Raw genomic sequence first — 20,633 nt, 5'->3', positions numbered from 1 at the left:
CTCATCCGGAGGGACGATCGGCAGATTTCCGGCGTAAAGGACACGCCCCACAGCGATGGTGTCGTCGTAGCTTCCCATGGCGGAACCCTCCCGGTTCCGGCCTCCGGACGCCGCAGGCCCCACGGTGGGCGCCAACCGTCGTTGCCTAATCGACGACACCTCGGAGGAGGGATCCTCACGAGGGGAGAAGAAGTAGGGGCCATAGGGCGGAGTGCACACGGGACGGTGGTACGCGAGTTACCCAGCTTCGGAACACCCGCACGATGACAGGGGCCTACCGCTGCTTGTCTGGAATTATCTGGGCGCTTTCGCGTTGTTACAATGAGTTGTGGTTGTGCCTCTAGGGCTCCCGGGATCCGGCTTATAAGGGCGCACGGATCTAGGGTTTACACGGAGAGTCCTAGCCGGATTACAAACAGCCTAACTACGGTACAATATCTTGCCGTGCACGTCACGGATCCGCCTTCCATATACTTCGTACTGGATCCGGGTTCCTCATGGGCCTCCATGGATCCGGGTCACTCCTATGTCGGTGCGGATCCGGCCTCGCCGATCCTGGGCCGGACTTCTTCCTTCATGATCAACAGCAACTGGGCCGCCCGATGGGCCACATGCCTCATCACCGTCCGTGGGCCACCCGGGCTTGCCGGATCTAGGCACTGTCGATGGTACACCTATGAAGTATACCCACAACATACAGTGTACATCTACAAAAATTCTCCCAATTGTTATATGTCGGGCTATTCAGGAATTTCCCGATCCCGAACCCGAAATTTCGGGTACCCGAATTGTCGGGAGGCAAATATTATGCTACATTTTCGGGTGTCACTTTGTAGATCCCGAAATAATTTTTTCCCGAATTTCCCGTCCCGAAATTTCGGGATTTCCCGAACGCCCAGAGTGACTAGCACATATAGATTAGTGGTACCAACAAAACTTTTTTACTCTTTTTCACAAGAACGCCGCAGATTTTTAAATTGAATGGTATTTATGTATGACAACTGATAATGAACTACACAATATAGTTGTTCGAAATATTTACAAAAATATTTTGTATCTGTTTTTGTAACTAATAATACAGATCTATTGAAAAACTTGATATTAAGAACGTGCTCGGGCCTACGGGGCAGGGGCACGCGCGTTCCCTAGAGGGTAGGGCGAGACGTCCAGCTGCCGGACTGAAAATTAGGCCGCACCACTAGCCAGCACTGTTCTTCATTTAATACGCAGATGAGAATAACTTTCTACAGTACTATAGCTAATTAAATCAACCTCTCAAATACAGTCACCCGGCCGGCCGTTTGTCTCCACTCCATTCTACTACAGAGTATAGTGCACGTCCTTGACTTGAGTATAGTGCACGTCCGTAGACAAAGATAATAGTGTCCTTGACTTGAGTATAGTGCACGTCCCGGCTGTGGTGGTGCACGCGTGTGGTGATATCGGTCTCGTACGTATATGTAGGGTGGTGGTGCACCCGGCACCCCGTGTGGTGAGATCAGGACATATTTTAGAGGTACGTTAATTTGTCTACATGGATTAATTCCTTTTTTACATACCTACCAAGTGTTCACGTGTACTTTTGTTTTATTAGATGTAACACTTCTTATTTTTTAATCTCAGCCATCAAAATTAAGATCAACAGAGTATATATTTTTTAAGATATGTGGATAAACGTGGTTGCTTTAGTTTGCATATTCTAAAATACTATATGAGCCAAATGAAATGACTCATTATTTCAATAGCACCCTCGGTGTCGAGGTATCCGTATTTTAGGCATGGCGGATCAAACGCCTTGGCGATTCCCTAATTATGAGTATGTGGCGCAGTAAAAGTGCAACAAATGGCGTGGATTGCAGGGTTGCTATCTATCCTGCCAGAAGCATAGTGCTAATTAGACTTACTAGTTGAAAGGTCTTGTCACAATGAAAGCGGGGTCGCTACCCTTCAATACAGCTGAAATCTTAGGTTCATGAAAGATGTGTTGTAGTTAATGTCACATCATACAACGAAAAATAAAAAGAAGTTTATGATGCTTCCGAGATTGAATATGAAGTATTTTTTCTTATGATTATTTTTTATATGTTGAACATGTGGGATTGCATGTTTAACTAGTTCAATCACAAGACAGATGTGATGAAAATGACTAGACAATTATATTTAACATAACAAAAGTAACGACAACTAGCAGTGATTTCCACAATCTGAAAATTGTTTTGCTTTTTCACTTACTTCCACAGCTATCCCGGTCATATGCTTGTTCGTAAAACATGTATGTATTGCATTCCTTTAAATTAAGAAACTTTAAATGTGGCAACAAAAAGAAGGTACAACTGGGAGTTGTGCAGCAAACTTTGCCCAATAAATACAACGCCACCACCAACAAACCCACGCACAAGCTACATAAGAGCATCTCCAGTCGCGTCCCCCAAACCGTCCCCCCAAGCGCGCCGGATTGAGCGTTTGGGGGACGTGTTTTGTTCGTGCCGCGTTTGGGGGACGTCGCTCCCCAGCCGCGTCCCCCAAACGCCGCCCCCAAACATTTAAAATAATTTTTTTAACACATAAACCATTTATATCAAATGTAGCATATGAAAAAAAATGTTTTCGAGGATTGTTTTCAAATTAAATTACAACAAACAATAAAACAAGTAATCAAATATAATAAAAAGGGCTAGATGATACATCAAGGTGCCACGGTATTTCCTTTGATCCTCCACAAATGCTCAACTAGATCAGCTTGAAGTTGCTCATGCACATTGCTGTCACGGATCTCTGCGTGCATGACCACAAAATCAGCAAAATCTGCAGGCACCTCATGATCAACCTCCGCGAGAGGTCCTTGACACTCATAGGGACCAACATGTGACCTAACATGATTCTTGCGGTCATCCTCGATGATCATGTTGTGCATGATCACACAAGCCTGCATCACCTCCCACATTTGGTCGTGAGACCAGCTTAGAGCAGGGTACCGGACAATGGCAAATTGTGCTTGAAGCACACCAAATGCCCGCTCGACATCCTTCCTGCAAGCCTCCTGTCGTGTAGCAAAGTGAGAATTCTTCAGACCTGATGTATTCGAGATTGTTTTGACAAAAGTGGCCCATTTTGGATATATACCATCGGCTAGATAATAGCCTTTGGTATATTGGTGGCCATTGATCTCATAGTTGCATGGTGGAGCATGCCCTTCCACTAGTCTCGCTGAACACCGGAGACCGCTGCAACACGTTGATGTCATTGTGTGATCCCGCCATGCCAAAGAAAGAATGCCAAATCCACGAGTCATAATCTGCCACAGCTTCAAGCACCACACCGCAATATCCATGACGCCCTTTGTATATACCTTGCCAAGCAAACGGGCAGTTCTTCCATGCCCAGTGCATGCAATCGATGCTTCCAAGCATTCCAGGAAATCCTCTCGGCAGCATTTTGTGCCATGATCCTTGCAGTCTCTTCCTCGCTTGGCCCTCTCAAGTAGTATTTGCCAAACTTTCCCACCACAGCTCGGCAAAACTTGTACATGCACTCAATGGCAGTAGACTCACTCATGCGAAGGTAGTCGTCCCGTGTATCGGCAGGTGCTCCGTATGCAAGCATCCTCATGGCGGCGGTGCACTTCTGAATGGATGAGAACCCGAGAACGCCTACAGCGTCGAGCTTGAGCTTGAAGTAGGGGTCGAACTCTCGAACGCCGTGGAGGATATTCATGAACAGGCCCTTGCTCATCCTGTACCGGCGCCGAAAATTGTCGGCATGTGTTGCCCCGTCGGCGAAGTAGTCGTTGTGCAGCATGGCAGGCCCCTCCATCCTCTGCCGGGGCTTCGACTTCCTTCTTCCCGGCCTTGATCCTCCGCGGCGCGGCCTCTTCCTCTTCTCCGCCTCGGCGTCAAGCATGTCCTGGAGGGAGGCGATGATCAGCAAATGCTCCCGCAGGTCGTCGTCGAACGCTTGCTCGTCCTCCGGCAGCGGGGCAACCATCTCATCGTCGCTGTCCATGGCTAAAGCAAAATCAATGGTTAAAATTGCGCCGAGGCGGACGACGCAACAAACAGCGACCAACCGCGCCTACTCGGCAAGTCGTCGAGCACCTTCGTGCGCGGAGGTGGGGCGGATTTGACGGCGCGTTCGGGAGGCGCCGGCGACGCGGCGGCGGCGGCACGACCGGCGGGAGCCCCGGCCGCGACAACGGTGCCGACTCGCAGCACGGATCGGACGCCCAAACGGCCGGGAAATCCGGCGGCGGCGGTGGGGTGGGAGGCGCGGGAAGGAAGGAGCGACGAGAAAAGAGGCGCGAACCAACGGTTTATGCAAATAGTCGCCGACATGTGGGAGCCCGCCTCGCTTTCGTTGTGTCCGGCGTCCCCGGTGCGTCCCCTGTGGGACGGGGACGGGCTCGGGCGCCGGACACCGTATCGGGGCGCGCCGGACAAAAAAGGGCTTTGGGGGACGCGGCTGGAACGCTTTTTTTGTCCGGCACGCCCCAAATCGCTTTGGGGGACGGTTTGGGGGACGCGACTGGAGATGCTCTAAATGAGAGCATCAGCAAGGACTTGATAGAACAACGTATGTACCCTGCCGCTAGTTGCATCAATTGGTGAGATGGAATTGCCGGCCGGCGACCGTGGCCTCGACGGGCTGAGGTGGTGCGTGGTGACCGGCGGAAGGGGCTTCATGGCCAGGCACCTGGTTGCGGCGCTGCTCCGCTCCGGAGATTGGCGCGTGCGGATAACCGACCTCGCCCCCGTCGCTACTCTCGAACCGGACGAGGAGGGGCTCCTCGGCGCTGCCCTGCGCGTCGGTCTCGCCGAGTATGTCTCCGCCGACGTATGCGACCTCGCGCAACTTACCAAAGGTAACTTATGGGAAATACAATGTTTTTTTTGTTTCTTCCCAAACGTACGCATAGTTTTAGTCACACTCATCCTCGCTTCTGTCCTAGGAATGGCTCTAGGATCTTCCGCAGCTATATTGAACTTAGCATAAATGAGATCCAAAAAAATTAAACCAACATTCTATTCTTCTTGTACATATCAAAATTCTCCTGCCAAGTACAAAGCGATCCTCTGATTTCTGAAACTGTCAACAAAAGTTAAAAAAAAAACATGATTTTGTTGATTGATGTCCCGCTCAAATAAGGGTTGGACTTTTCATATATGCTAGCGCGGATAGAAGAGAGAATTTTTGTTTAAAAACAAAGTATGTGTGGAACCTATGAATAAGTTAGAACATATGTAGATTGTAGCAGATATAATTCATTTTATATTTGGGCATTCATATTGATTTCACACTGCAAATTTATTTAAAATTGTACTTGTGTGTGCGCGCGTGTGTGCGGTGCATCATCCCAATGTTAGTAGTTTACCTTACCCCAGGTTAAGCCGAGAAGTCAATAATCTTGCGGAATTGTTCTGCATTCGACAGATTTCTGTCCGATAACCATACGATGTACACCCTTACTCGTGCTAGCCAGGTAGACGGTTTTCTCTGAAGTTGGACAAACATCGTACTGAAAATGTCGGATGTATAGCAGCACTCATAATCTTGAGACTTGTTTTTAGTACAATGTGTTGTGTTCATCGATAGTAGATGAATATGTAGAAGTCTGAAATATGACAAGTCGCAAAAACTATGGACCCGTTTAGAAGACTGAAGACATGTTTTACTACCTAAGCTGCTGGAAATTACAGGCTAGTGAAAACGGACGGATCCAGAAAAGTGTGTTTGGAAGGCCTAGTTTTAGATCGGCATTAATTCGTTGGATACATGTTTACACCTGAAAAAAAGAAAGGATCCACCTAGCACTTAGCTAACTGAGAATTAAGCTAATTCTCGCTAGGTATCTGACGTTGGGCACGTTGTGTATAGTTGATTTCGTCGCTTTTGGCGAAACAGTTTCTACTTGATTTTTTTTTCTTGTCACTTGTTAGGCATCCTTGACTCTTTGGGCTTTTGCGCTAGCCATATATAACGATCAATTTCTTCCGCTAGCTTACTCTACCTACTTTGACTGGCTACTGGCTAACTGCAGCCTAATAACGCATTAGAAGGGAGCTTGTTGCTTTGTAATCTAAGAGGTATAGCTTAGCTTACTCATCAATGCCGATAGATTGCGCTGCTCTTGTTGCTAATGGATAAAGAATTAAAGATTGGTATGCTTTCTAAGATCAGAGGAGGAAAAGAATGAAGGTGTGGGCAGGAAGGATGAGGCAAGGCCCCCTCAATGTGTAGATAAGACCAAGTGACTGGCTGCTGCAATTATATACACGTTTAGTAAAACTGTAAAAAGAAAATCAAAATGCACATCTGAACAAAGTGTGTGTAATTACGAATACAAATATCAGCTTAGATGCACTTGCATGTTATTAGAAGCCAAATAACAACTACAAGCCCACCTTTTTTGCCGATAAAGAGAATATATTAATATCATAAGATACCAATTACACCTAACCTCTGCAACAACGCAACACCCTAATGGCTGTACGGATGCACACAACCAAAAAATAAAAGAAAACTAAGAAACAAAAATCCCGCTATAGCATCCTAGGCTTAGCTACAACAATACAACCACCACCAAGCCAACACCTGAAATACAGAATCTCCAAAAACGACGCTTCCAAGAAGGAAACGGTGCACCAGCACCGTCGTTGCCAGACCAAAGGTCTTAGGTTTTCACCCTGAAGATAGTCCCCGCTCTCAAAACAATGCCTCCAACAAGGTCATTCCTAGGCACAACCAATTATGGCCAGATCTTGGGTTTTCACCCTGAAAGGTAGGACTCTGAACTTCACCTGTGCTGCCGTCCTCACTTCCATACCACTGCTGCGGAGCCCGGGACACCAAGCAAGTCCCTCAACAACGCGGAGACTTGAACCTCCCTTAGCTAGTCCTCGCTCCAGCCTTCATGTTATTCCCTTCATCTGACTGCATCATGGACCAAAAATGTCTCTTGATGCCAACACCGACTAGAGCTTCGCACCGCTCTCTCCAAAACCAATCGGCCGAAATAAAAGCATGGGTGCGCAAGACCGAATACTACCGATCCAGCAAACTCCAGGCAAAAAAGCACTGTTACATTCGCCGGCGGCGCCTTCTGGAACTCAACGCTCCTGCTAGATCGAGAATAGAAAACCTCATGCAAGTCTTCATCTTCACCCAAGAGAGACACTAGGACCACCGCCTTTATTCATGTCAGGCACCCTTGCGAACGACCATTCCAGGCTGGCCACGGGTGCTGCCAGAGACACCAAGCGTAGATCGCGTTGTCCGGAGACACCGCACACGCCCTGGGCACCACCGCATCTGAAAGCCAGCCCTCCACCGGCGACAACAGCCATCGCCGGCTTGCACACCCCTCTCCACCTTGCCGTCGGGATGCGGTGACAGATCGAAAGACCCACCACCACCATCCGCAGGCCGACCATCTTTGGCGAAGAAGAGGACCGCCTCCACCGTCCAACCCAAGGCTGCTGCCCCAGGCGATCGCGTACCGCGGGAGAAGCCCAAGATCACCTCCACGCACCGGCGAGAGGCGGGGGGGGGGGGGGAGGAGGGATATTGGCGCAGATCGAGGACCTGGCCACCGCCCACCACCGGCGTACCACGGCAAGGAGCCAACGGGAGGCGGGGGGCCGCAGCGCCAAGGTCTAGCCGCCGCCGCCCAGCACCATCCGCGTCCAACCGGCCTCAACATCGAGGAGGGATCCCGGCCGCCGTCCCCAGCGCGGCACGAGGAAGGACCGCCGCCGCCACGCCCCGCGGTCTTTGCCCGGCGGCACCACCGGCAGCGGTGACGGGAGGCGGTTAGGGTTACGAGGGGGTGCGGGAGGAGGTGCATCCGGGACGAAAATCCCCCCACCTACAAGCCCACCTACAAGTCAACATAGAAAAAAGAGGTTACGTGTAAAGTTTGAAATTACACACAAATATGTAATTACACATCATGTGTAATTGTACACATATGTGCCAAAAACAAGCAACTCCAAGAAAATGAGAAAAAATAAAATATTATTATATACAAATTTCAAATCTCACACGTATATGTTTAATGTGTGTAATTTAACATAAAAAGTTTATATCTCGCACATATATGCAATTACACGTGGGTGTGTAATTTCACGCACATGCACAATTATATACTTATCTTCAATTGCACATAAAAAAAGTCCATAGGTGCGATTATGCAATTATGCTCTTATTATGCACAATTGAACATCTATGCGCAATTCCACATTAAAAAAAAACCCATCATCAACCACTTCTAAAAAGTGGGCCACGCAAAGCCATCACGATCCACTAGGTGACATCACGTGATACACAAAAACAACAACCAACGTGAATTTTCTCGTTTAGAAAAATTTGCTCGTTAAAGAAATTCTGTGATTATTGATATATGATCGAACGGCACAGAAGTTGACCGAGCTAGCACTCAAGAGGTAGCAAAACCTTAAAAAATTAGGAGTGGAGAACTGCGACATAGCCGACATCATATAAGTAGAAAATGGCTTTAAAAGGGGAGTGGTGTTTTGGCACCCGGGAGCATATGCTCCTGGTTTTTAAATTTTATTTTAAATATATTTTTAAAATGTTGAAAAGTTCAGACATAAAATTTAATAGGTACATCTCGAAGTTCCACACGTTTACAAATTGGTCTCATGAAAAACTGACATTTTTATTGTCGCGTGTAAAAAAGACAAATTTTGGTGCAAAAAATGACAGTGTACGTGACGTTTTTTTTTGTCTTTTTCACACAAGTTATAAAAAATGTTGGTTTTTTTTTTTGCAAAACTTGATGTACGTACATAGAATGTCAAAACGTAAGCGCGGAAATTTTTATTCAAATTTTTTTGACATTTTAAAATGTTTTTCCGGAGGCAGAGCATATGCTCCCAGGTGCCGAATTGAATTTCTGCTTTAAAAGCAAAAAAAAAAACCCGGACTTTGGTCGTTCTCTAGTCCTTCAGACGCTACAAACAACCCAATAAAAAATAGAAAAACCGAAACCATCTACATGCCCGATAAAAATAATTTACAGGCTAAAACCGAAAACAAAACCTAGATAGAAAAACAAACTGACAAGAAACCATCAAACAAGTATGTGTGGATCAAGCACTAACATATTTCTCCACTAACCATGAATAAGCTAAATGGAAAGAAAAAAACACCACCTCAGCTCAGAATTCAAATATGACGAGTATCGATGGGCTACAACAGATTGACGAGACAATTGAGCACAACGAGCCAAGGTGTCGCTCCCACAATCAGCGAGAGACACCGCCACTACAAGCACCGCATGGAGGGAGGCTCAACGGCCGCTTCGTGATTATTCCAGCCACTTCCATGTCGTCGTCGGTTGCTTCCCCGTTCCAGCCACATCCCCGCCGTCGGAATTCTACATGAAAGATAGGCGCCCCCAGTCGCCACACTTGAGGAAGGTGCCGATATCCAACGTCGATGCTTCCTCTAGGTACCCCTGGTTTCGCTTCGTAACTTCTGGCCTCCTACACTACTTCTCTTGGCTAGATTGAACTCTGGATTTTTCCTTTCAGTTAGCTCGTCCAAACAACAAATTTCAGTCTGGAAAATATTGATGAAACCACGGATTGTTATCGTGATTCCGGTGACAAGAAGTTCCGCAAAATTTAAGTTCTATAGGACAACATTAAATGCTATATGGAGCATAATATTGGACCAGTAAAATACAACACAACCAACGAATGAGTGTTGCGAGATGCGCATACGGTGAATGTGTGTCCATATAACAGAGGACGGTATTAGAAACGACATAATACATGATAGGCTAGGGTAACACCGATCGATGAGAAACACCTAGTAATTAAGGTGGTTCAGATATATCCAATAAAAACCTTTAGAAGCAACAATTAACAGTGGTATTCTAAAGTGTATGAGAAATACTAGCAGGGTCATACGACCATCAAAGTTGACATGGGTAGAGGCATAAAAGAAGACTTGAGGAATTGGAATGTACCTAGAGATTTGAATCTTGATATTACCGCATGGAAATCAGTGATCAATGTGCCAGATTCTTAATTTGCTCATTAATTGTTTCTTGTTTCTTTCTCCTATTTCTGGTTTTCTTTTGTTTCTTTTGGGTTCTAGATCTAGCCTTCCCCGAATTGCTTGGGAAAAGGATTTTATGTTGTTGTTATTGTTGACCTGGGTTACTACAATGCCAAATGAGGCCTAAATTTGTAAGAAACAAATAAATTATTATAGTTTATACTAGTTGCAGTTAATTCTGCTTGCTAAAAATGTGTGTCTTAGGCTGAAACTAAGAACATATAATGTCTAGTGTTTAAATAACTTAACATGGAAGAGTGCACCATTCAATAGTTTGTTATTCATCACTTTTAATTGTGTGATATTGTTACCCATCTTAACAATTGATCTTCTGCTAAGAAGCTTTTGAAGGTGTAGATGTTGTATTCCACACGGCCACCGCTGATCCTGCAAAGAACTGCATGCATCTTCATTATAAGGTCAACGTTGAAGGTAATAAAATCATAACCAACTGCTCTGCTAAGGAGAACTTTCACACCTCTTGCCAATATTGGGATTGCCCCTATTCAATAACAAGATTTTCTGACCAAAAAAGTTATGTCAACCGGCATTTTATATTTTCTGCGGAATAAAGAAATTTCATTAGATTAACCAGATTTTGCCTAAGAGAAATGTCACATAACAAAATAATCAGATTCATGTCGATATAACCAGTTTGTGTCTATTAACATGTAGGCTTGTATAATTTTCAATAATTTATGCCCATAACCAGCTAAGAAATAGTGTTGTATGCTTCCATTTTTTTATCTGATTTCTGAAGTCAACCACAAAACATGTGTTCATTTATGATGCATTCTTGCAGTTCAAATGGATATCGAAGATTTTTGTTAAGCTACACCTTGTATGGACAAAAACCATTTTCTATAAAAATGAACAATTTCTAAGGAATAAACAAGTTTTGCTTAATATGTCATGGAGCTTTAATTTTATGTAATAAAGAACATATTTAGGAAACCAGAAACCTTAAATTAAAAAGAAGATTCATTTTTGTAAGCTTTAAGTAATTAAGATGCCATGGAGCAAAATTTGAGATGAAATTATAATTTGAAGGAAATGGGAAATATTAAAGAATAATAAATAAATATGGGCAAAGACACACATCTTTGAAATAATGATCAATAACCTTACATAATAATGTACTATTTTAAGAAAAAATGGATCACGGAAAGGAAAGTATGAAAATGTTATCTTTTAGCTAGGACAGACGTAAATAATAAACATGTTGAAACCAATGTATGCCCCCACCCTCCAGAACACAATAAAAGAAACATGCCAAAAAATTATTGAAGGCAAGCACCAATATAATGCACAATAATCAAGTCTGCGTTCACTAATGGAGTAAAATATTGCACTACGTTACATATGCACATGGAGCAAAAATGTTCTCTAGATCTTCGCACCATGATTGAATGAAAGTAAAAGCTAACCAAACATACATACTCCCATGCGATTCACCAAATAAAAAAATATAACTTTTTATAAATTGTCCATAATGATAGAATTAGTGAATATATGCTAGCAACACATGGAAAATTTGCGACAAGAAGTAATTGAATGGTACAAAATAGACAGAGGACTACATATGTGCCAACTCATTGTAGCATAACATATCTGCCAGCTCCTTCAATGTAAGACAAAAGGCCCTGACTTAGACAAATTGATTAGACTGCAACATTGTAATACTTGATGGAAAGCTGCAAAAATCCAAGAGAGAATCACACTACATTCAGTTCGGGTGGCCTTATGCCATCACTCAGAAAGAGGAAGCTTGAATGGGGCGAGGCATGTGGATAGAGAGCTAACAACGAAAACCAAGATTACTAGAAACCGTAAGAACGACGACCCAAAATAAGAGAAGGGAAATAGATTCCTGCTTGTAGAATTGACCATGGACCGGTGGTTTACTACAATAAATGGCGGGCAGACTATAAAATGGACGAAGCACGATTTATCGAGCATTCCCATATACAAAATATAAACCAAATCGGTACAGAATCTCGTTGTTCACAAAATTAAACAACCGATTAACTGAAGATATTGTTGAATGAAAACTTAGTAAATATAACTAATTAGGATATGAGTGAAGTTTGTTTCAAGAAATCTCAATAATTTTTTAATCCAAAGTTATTTATTTGCTCTTACTGTTATTTCTCATTCATGCTACACAGGAGCAAAGAATGTGATTGGCGCTTGTAAGACATGCAAGGTTAAAAGTCTGATATACACCAGTTCGAGTAGCGTTGTATTCGATGGAATTCATGACCTCTTTGGTGTAGATGAGTCAGTGCAATATCCAGCTAAGGTTTCCCCACATAAAATTCGTTGATTTATGTTCCTTTGTTCGTATCTCAATGTTATCCACGTTCAAAGCAACTATCGTCACCTTTTATATAATACCCCCTTTCTAGTCTGAGGGATCTCAAAGAGGGCTCATTTAAGATGGTTTTTACCATATGGGTTCTTTTCTACAATGTCCATTTTCAACATGTTACTAAATACTACATGTAAAATCCCTATTGATTGTTTTGTTCCATAGTAATCTATGCTTATTAGTATAAAAAGATCCAAACTCAGGAAACTTTTCTTTTTTAAAAAAAATACTCTCGCATGATCACTTAAAATTTGCACTCCCTCCTTCCAACTAATCACTAATCAATTTCTTCTATTAAATAGGGGTTGACGAGTTAGACAGGGCATTCAAATTCTTTATTTATCCAATTCCTATGTTTTGTGACTTATATGTTTCAAATGAGTTCCATGCTAAATATTTGAATTTTACCTTTAATATTGTCATAGAAATATCCCGATGTTTACAAGATTTGAAAGGTTTTGATACCAATGGAATCCACTAGGATATATATGGCCTATGCCCTAGGTTAGCATGTTTTTATACAATTTAGCCTCGTAAATCATGTGTGAAAATGAAACTGCAGTTGTCCTTCATTAATGATGAGTATGTTGAGGATAGAAGTTAGGTATCCTTCATTAATTATGAGTATGTTAAGGATAAAATTTAGTATACCTACAAGTAAAAATTACGTTTCTCCAAACTAATAGCCAAATTCATACTTCAACCTTAACAATTAGTTAAGTGTAGTTTTTCATGCTTCAACTATAAACTAACATACCTTTTCAATAATTTGAACCCCAAACATTATTGAATTTATTTAGAAATTTAAACCAGGTTTTCATCTGACCTCGTGCTAGATTGACTTTAGCCATTTTTTGTGAAAATTAGCATGTGACATGGCGCTAACAAGTCAAAAGTATTCACCAAATATTTTGTATCCTTTAGATATGTATGGGGGAAAGTAAAACATGTAATCTCATTTGTACTATATATGAAAATTTCCGTGCCTATAAAAAATAATAATAATAATATGTGGATTTTAAAAATACTTGCTTTATTAGGCTTCTTTGATACGAAAATCTACTACAACAAACTACAAATTAAGCCAAACAAAGTAACCATTATAGATTTTAGTTATTTATCATCAATGAATGTAGAAAATATGTAATCCAACTTTCATACGACATAGTCTAATTGATGTGTAACAACTACCTTGACAAGAATTACCGATATACGAGTAAGATGTATATAGGGTAGTGAGTTTTTTTACCTTTGCTACTGAAGATTTACTTAAAACACATTTCCTTCCTGCTTCGTCCCATTCGTCTTTCGCCTTTGTATACAAATTCATACATACCAAATAATTTGTGTATATATCTAATGGATGTTCATTAATGTTAGTTTCCCGATGCATATGCACAAACCAAGGCAGAAGCAGAGAAGTTAGTGATGGAGGCCAATAGCATGAATGGGCTTCTTAGTTGTTGTCTACGACCTGGTAGCATTTTCGGTCCTGGTGACATGGTAATATCCTCTATAATTTCATATGGAGGAAAGTTGGTAAGTATAATACACATTTATATTCTCCACACAATGAAACCACATTAGTGAACCTAATTTCACTATATGATTGTGGTACTCATGCTTAATATGTTAATATGGAAGTATATAATATTAATAGAATAGCGAATAGACAATAGTGAATATACTTGACAAATAAAAGTATATTTAAGATAGTAAATGGTCTGGAGAACATAACACACTTTCTATTGTACTATAGAATTCTTCAAATTTAGGGAACTTATGATCTAAAATTAGTTCCTATTCATGTAATTCTCTATGGATCTTAATTATTCGGTATTCTCATGCATCCACTTCAAGTTATAATTGGTCACAATTTGACTAATATGCGAACTTAGAAAAGACAAGAGTATCATGCTTCAAAATTTTAACTTGAATTAAAACATAATATTTATGGTGAAACAAGGAAAATCATTTAATCTTAAGAATATGAAAAGCAAAGGAAAATAGATATGCACTACCTATTTATTTGAGTCCTTTAGTTATAGCATGGAAGCAAGTGTGTAAGAGAACATTTTCAGATTATCCTGTGACACAAAGCATTAACATGAAACAATGCAATATACTCTATCGCCAATCTTTTTTACACCTGCCAAGTTACGAGATAGATCTATTTGAATTATATATGATTCTTCCACCAAACAAAGTAGTATTACCTTTAACCACAACTTCCCTAAGGACCAAGTTCAAATTTAACCCATTCAAGACAATCTTATCTAAGGCATAGTGCTTAAGATTGGCCTACCTAAATAATGCAAGTCATTATCTAATATTTCATCACATTATTTATTGAAAGTTATATTTAAATATTTCTTGTTAAATGTGGTTGACACGCTACATATTATTTTGCGAGATCATAATTGGTGAAGGAAAAAATTCGATGATTTTGTATATGTTGACAATGTGGTGCATGGTCATATATGTGCCATGAAAGCTCTATCAACTAAAGTGGGCGCAAAACTATGTGGGGGACAAGTATGATTTATTTCTAAAGGGCATGCATACAACTTATAGTATTGTTCCTCATACATCTTAATTTCCTTCCTAGGCCTACTTCATAACTAATGTGGAGCCGATGAATGTGTGGGACTTTGTCTATATGGTTTTAGAAGAACTTGGATATAAAAGGTACACTATATTTTTATGCTTCTACTGCGTTAAAGTACATTTAGATTTGGCTAGAAAAAGGTGCCCTCTCTATGAGGTGCCTCACAACTCGTCTTGCGTCAGCATGTGCAAAAATCAGCGTCTTCCATGTGTCTTTTTCGTGCCCGACACGTGTTGATTGGGGAGTGCGTCGCTAGTTGTTGTTACCTTTTTTTTTGTATATTTGCATATGAATAGAAAAATATCTTATGAACCGAGCATACAAATCAAGATCCGTTTTCATATCTATGCCAGCGACATCAAGATCTATAGAAAATTATCACATTTTGATAGTTTTGAAGAAAAAAATTCCACTGCCTTCATTAATGCATCGGTTTGCACTGACTTCAGTCTTGTAATACACTGCCTTTGGTTCAACAGTGCACCACCTTCAGTACCTTCAGTTCTGATCTGCACTGTATTTGACTTTTTTGCGTGTGGCCTTCTCCTCTGTACTATAATGACAACGGTTCTTCTAGCCACTTCCTTCTTTTTGTGTGTGGTGCCTTTTTTCTATGCATTGCCTTCTGGTTTTCCACTTCATTGCCTACTGTTATTCATCTATGCTATCTTCTGTTTTTGTTGCACTACCTGTCATTTTTTTTTGCATTGCCTTTTGGTTTTCTAATGCACCGCCCTTTGATGTCATGTGCATTGTCTTTGCATGCACTGCCCCAATTGCATGATATGTCCTGCATTTTTATGTCATGTCTAGATCACCTATTTTGCATTACATTTCGCTGGACCGATTTCCTATGATGCATTGTGTTAATGTACTTTGGTGAGAAACATTCTTACACTATGTTTCACTGAAATTATGGCATGCCTTCCAAAGAGGCACATGCCACATCACATGCTATGGCAAATGTACCAACATATTAGGTGCACCCATGTACCCCTTCAAGATCTATATGAATGTTTAACGCGCCATGATGTAGCGCAACCTGAATAACTTATTACGACAAATGCACCACACAATACAAGTACGTGGAAATGCCTTACTTCATAGGCAATGCATTGTACTTCTTATTTTACCACACTCGATTACACTAGTTTTTTTTTCTCGTCGATCATAGACAAAACAAAATAAGGAAAAGAGTAAAAAGATGCTGCACACACTCACTGGAGGGTTTCCCACACGTTGGCACACCTCCTGCCTCGCTAAAGACACTGGCCCTCACCCAGGAGATCAACTTGCTAGTGATACTCATATTTTTCTTCATTTATAAAGTATTTTTTACTTTTTGAAATTTATATGTTTGTATCGCTAAAAATCCAATATTTACTTGTGAATGTTTGTATGAACATAATTTCTTAGCAAAAATGAAAAATGCTATATTTGTTTTGTCAAGAGCATGTACTACACTAAGCTATATTGCTAATTGATGGTATATTTTGCAGACCACTAAAAATAAGAATACCGTTATTTATTGTCCTACCAATAACATATGTGATAGAGTGGAGCTACAATAAAGTGCTATATCTCTATGGAATGCATCAACCTCAATCGCTGACATCCGCAAGAATCAAGTACCTAACACTAAGAAGAACATTTAGTTGTAACAGAGCTATTGAACAACTTGGTTACAAACCAATTGTGTCACTCAAGGTTGTTTGCTTACCTTCAAATTTACTTCATATTTTTGTTTGGTTTTGTTTCTTCTAATATGTTCTCATAAATTTTAATGTAGGATGGCGTAAAGGCCACTATTGAAATGTATAACCGACCGACATATGCAAGGTTTCCATAAAAGCAAATAGGTATAAAACTACGAGGGAACCCTCCTCGCTATCCTTGGAGTTCGATGGATTGTTAGTACACCAAATAAATCTTTGATCTGCCTTAGCAAATATATAGTTGTTGCTTATACAATGTAATAGGTTAAAAATATTTATATATATGAAGGACATCTTTCTTAAAGACATAGTGAAATTATAATTTAGTTGCATACATTTAGTTTATTCATAATAATAGTGGAAGAAACATTGATCATAAGACAAATGTATATGCTCAACATCCTATCTTGGTCAATGCAACATTAATGGATTACTCTAACCATAAAAAAATGCATTCTAGAGTTGCCTTAAGAAAACACTTGTTTATATTTGACCTAGTTTATAAAAGATTTGTACTAATAAACACGACACCAAATTATGATCATGGACAAAAAAATATCTTCCATAGTGTACTAGTTTGGTGTATAGATGTTTATACTTTTCTCTAAAGCAGGTCAAACTAAATAAATTTGACTTACAGATACCGTAGAATGCATTATTTTTTAAATGAATGGAGATAAAAATTATAAAGTAATCCCATTAAAATTACATCTTAAAACATATTAGATCTTTACTAAATTTTTCAATATGCCTCAGTGTGTTGATCAACCACCATTTTTTGAAATGACAGAGCGGTGGTGGAACCCTCAACTTGTCTTCTCGCAACTCATTGGTGATGGAGTCTTATTCTTTAGTCTTGATTCCATTCTTCAATGGTGACACCAATAAAGGATTTGTATTTTGTTTTGACTATTTCTCCTCCAAGTGTCGGTCATGTATTATAGATATTCTTGGCATTGTTCCAAGGTTATATATATCTGGAGGTGTAGAATGAAGTTGTACAACATGCCAATTTTTTTGTCAAGAAGCTCCATGCATGCGCTCCCAAAGTTCCCAACAATGCATAAGTTCTTCTTAGAGATTGATTAATAAAGTGCAAAATATTTTTATTATTTTAAGTTTAAATATAAATTAAAATGTAAAGTGCACAATATATAACATTAGATAGAGGATATTCATTTTTTTCTTATTTTAGTGAACAAAAGAAGATTTATATTTTCGTACTATTAAGAGCTTCCATATTGCAATAAATTAAAATGTAAAAACAAATGGAAATTTAAAGTGATAACTTAAGAGAACAAAAGAAGATTTGTTTTTTCGTACTATTAAGAGCTTCCATTGGCTTTGCATATTCAATTTTATTTAGATTTAATATAAAATTAATATCTAAATATTAGTAGTATGTTCATAAATTCTAATCTGGATTGGCTGGACTATCCATGTGGGTACATCTCGTGCTCCCTTTGTTCAGGGTTGAGTAAAAAATGACCCTTTGTTTCATCATAAATTCTAATCTGGATTGGCTATGTTTGGATGCACAGAATGGAGCTGTCCCATTGGCAAACTCATCTAGAGGATCATTCTGGTGGCGTGATTGCACTACTTTGATTCCAGAATTTAAACAGCTCACCACATGTTCTAGCAATGGCAAAATTATTATGTTATGGAATGATAAGTGGAGAGATATCACACTGAAGGATAAGTTTCCCCACCTCTTTTCCTTCACAAAGAAAGGGAATATTAATTTCTATGAGGCATAGGATAATATTTTCAACATGTTTAATCTCCCTTTATCTCTGATTGCTGCACAACAATCACATGAACTAAACAGTTTGCATCTTGATGATACATCAGTGATTGACAAATGGAATTTCTCTTCGGGTGGTACAAAGTACTCAATCAAAAAGGTATATCTAGCTCTAATTAATGCCCCTGTTGCACCAGCTCCATTTAAATGGATGTGGAAATCAGCATGTCTACCAAAGCATAATTTTTTCTTCTGGCTTCTCATACAAGATAGATTGAATACAAAAGTGCAAATGGTCAATAAAATTTTCTTTGTGGAGAATCAAAATTGTGTTCTGTGTGATGAAGAATCATCTGAAAATATGCTGCATCTTTTCTTCCAGTGTGACTTCAGTCAGAATTTTTGGTGGAAAATTGGAGAGGAATGGAACACATAACTTAATGTGAATGAGATGATAGTGGATAGATCACTCAGCAGGTTTTTTAATGAAGCCATGATAGCAGGATGTTGGAGCATCTGGAATCAAAGGAAGTCTATTATTTTTTATGATAAGCATTTAGATTCAGATAGATGTTTTGCTTTTTTTAGACTCTATATCTGATATTAGGCATAGAGTTAGACCTAGTTTGAGAGAAGGGATGCAGGACTGGTTAGACATTGATACGTCTCAAACGTATCTATAATTTTTTATGTTCCATGCTAGTTATATGACAATACTCACATGTTTAATATACACTTTATATCATTTTGATGCATTTTCCGGCACTAACCTATTAAGAGCATGTCTAACAGGCCCCGTATTCCTATGCCCCGTATAATGCTCGCATTTCGCCCCGTATCGAAAAATTGCTAACGGAAGAGCCATTCCGTCTAGCAGACCCCGTATTTTGCCCCGTATTTTCACAAATTCAAACCCCGAGAAGTTCATCTTCATTGATCATACTACGGATCATACATACATTGCGATCATACCTACATCTATCCTACATCTATTCGTCAAGGTTGACGAATGGGATGAACGCGATGGAGGCCGCCTTCTCCTGCGCCTCCCGTGCTTGGAATTCCCGGGCGGCGGCGATGGCCGCCGCCTCCTCCTCTGCCTCCGCCCGAGCCTTCTCGGCGGCATCCTTCTCGGATGCGGCCACCGCCTGCTGATGGCGTGTAACTCACACGTTCGTTGGGAACCCCAAGAGGAAGGTATGATGCGCACAGCAGCAAGTTTTCCCTCGAAAGAAACCAAGGTTTATCGAACCGAGGAGGAGCCAAGAAGCACGTTGAAGGTTGATGGCGGCGGGATGTAGTGCGGCGCAACACCAGGGATTCCGGCGCCAATGTGGAACCTGCACAACACAACCAAAGTACTTTGCCCCAACGAAACAGTGAGGTTGTCAATCTCACCGGCTTGCTGTAACAAAGGATTAACCGTATTGTGTGGAAGATGATTGTTTGCAAGAAAACAGTAAAGAACAAGTATTGCAGCAGATTTGTATTTCAGTATAAAAGAATGGACCGGGGTCCACGGTTCACTAGAGGTGTCTCTCCCATAAGATAAAAGCATGTTGGGTGAACAAATTACGGTCGGGCAATTGACAAATAGAGAGGGCATAACAATGCACATACATGTCATGATAAGTATAGTGAGATTTAATTGGGCATTACGACAAAGTACATAGACCGCCATCCAACCGCATCTATGCCTAAAAAGTCCACCTTCGAGGTTATCATCCGAACCCCTTTCGGTATTAAGTTGCAAAGCAACAGACAATTGCATTAAGTATGGTGCGTAATGTAATCAACAACTACATCCTCGGACATAGCGCCAATGTTTTATCCCTAGTGGCAACAGCACAACACAACCTTAGAACTTTCGTCACCGTCCCAGGTGTCAATGCGGGCATGAACCCACTATCGAGCATAAATACTCCCTCTTGGAGTTAAGAGCAAAAACTTGGCCAGAGCATCTACTAATAACGGAGAGCATGCAAGATCATAAACAACACATATGCAATAACTTGATAATTAACATAACATGGTATTCTCTATCCATCGGATCCCGACAAACACAACATAGAGTATTACAGATAGATGATCTTGATCATGTTAGGCAGC

At 40.8% G+C, this 20,633-nt stretch overlaps 1 pseudogene; it reads left to right on the top strand.

The window, feature by feature from the left end:
• The first annotated feature begins 4,605 nt into the window (after positions 1 to 4,605).
• Positions 4,606 to 17,815, top strand: LOC124696662 (annotated as a pseudogene).
• Positions 17,816 to 20,633: the final 2,818 nt, after the last annotated feature.

Source organism: Lolium rigidum, chromosome 3 (genome assembly GCF_022539505.1).
Source record: "Lolium rigidum isolate FL_2022 chromosome 3, APGP_CSIRO_Lrig_0.1, whole genome shotgun sequence".
Taxonomy (NCBI): Eukaryota; Viridiplantae; Streptophyta; class Magnoliopsida; order Poales; family Poaceae; genus Lolium; species Lolium rigidum.
This window is presented reverse-complemented; position numbering and strand designations above follow the sequence as displayed.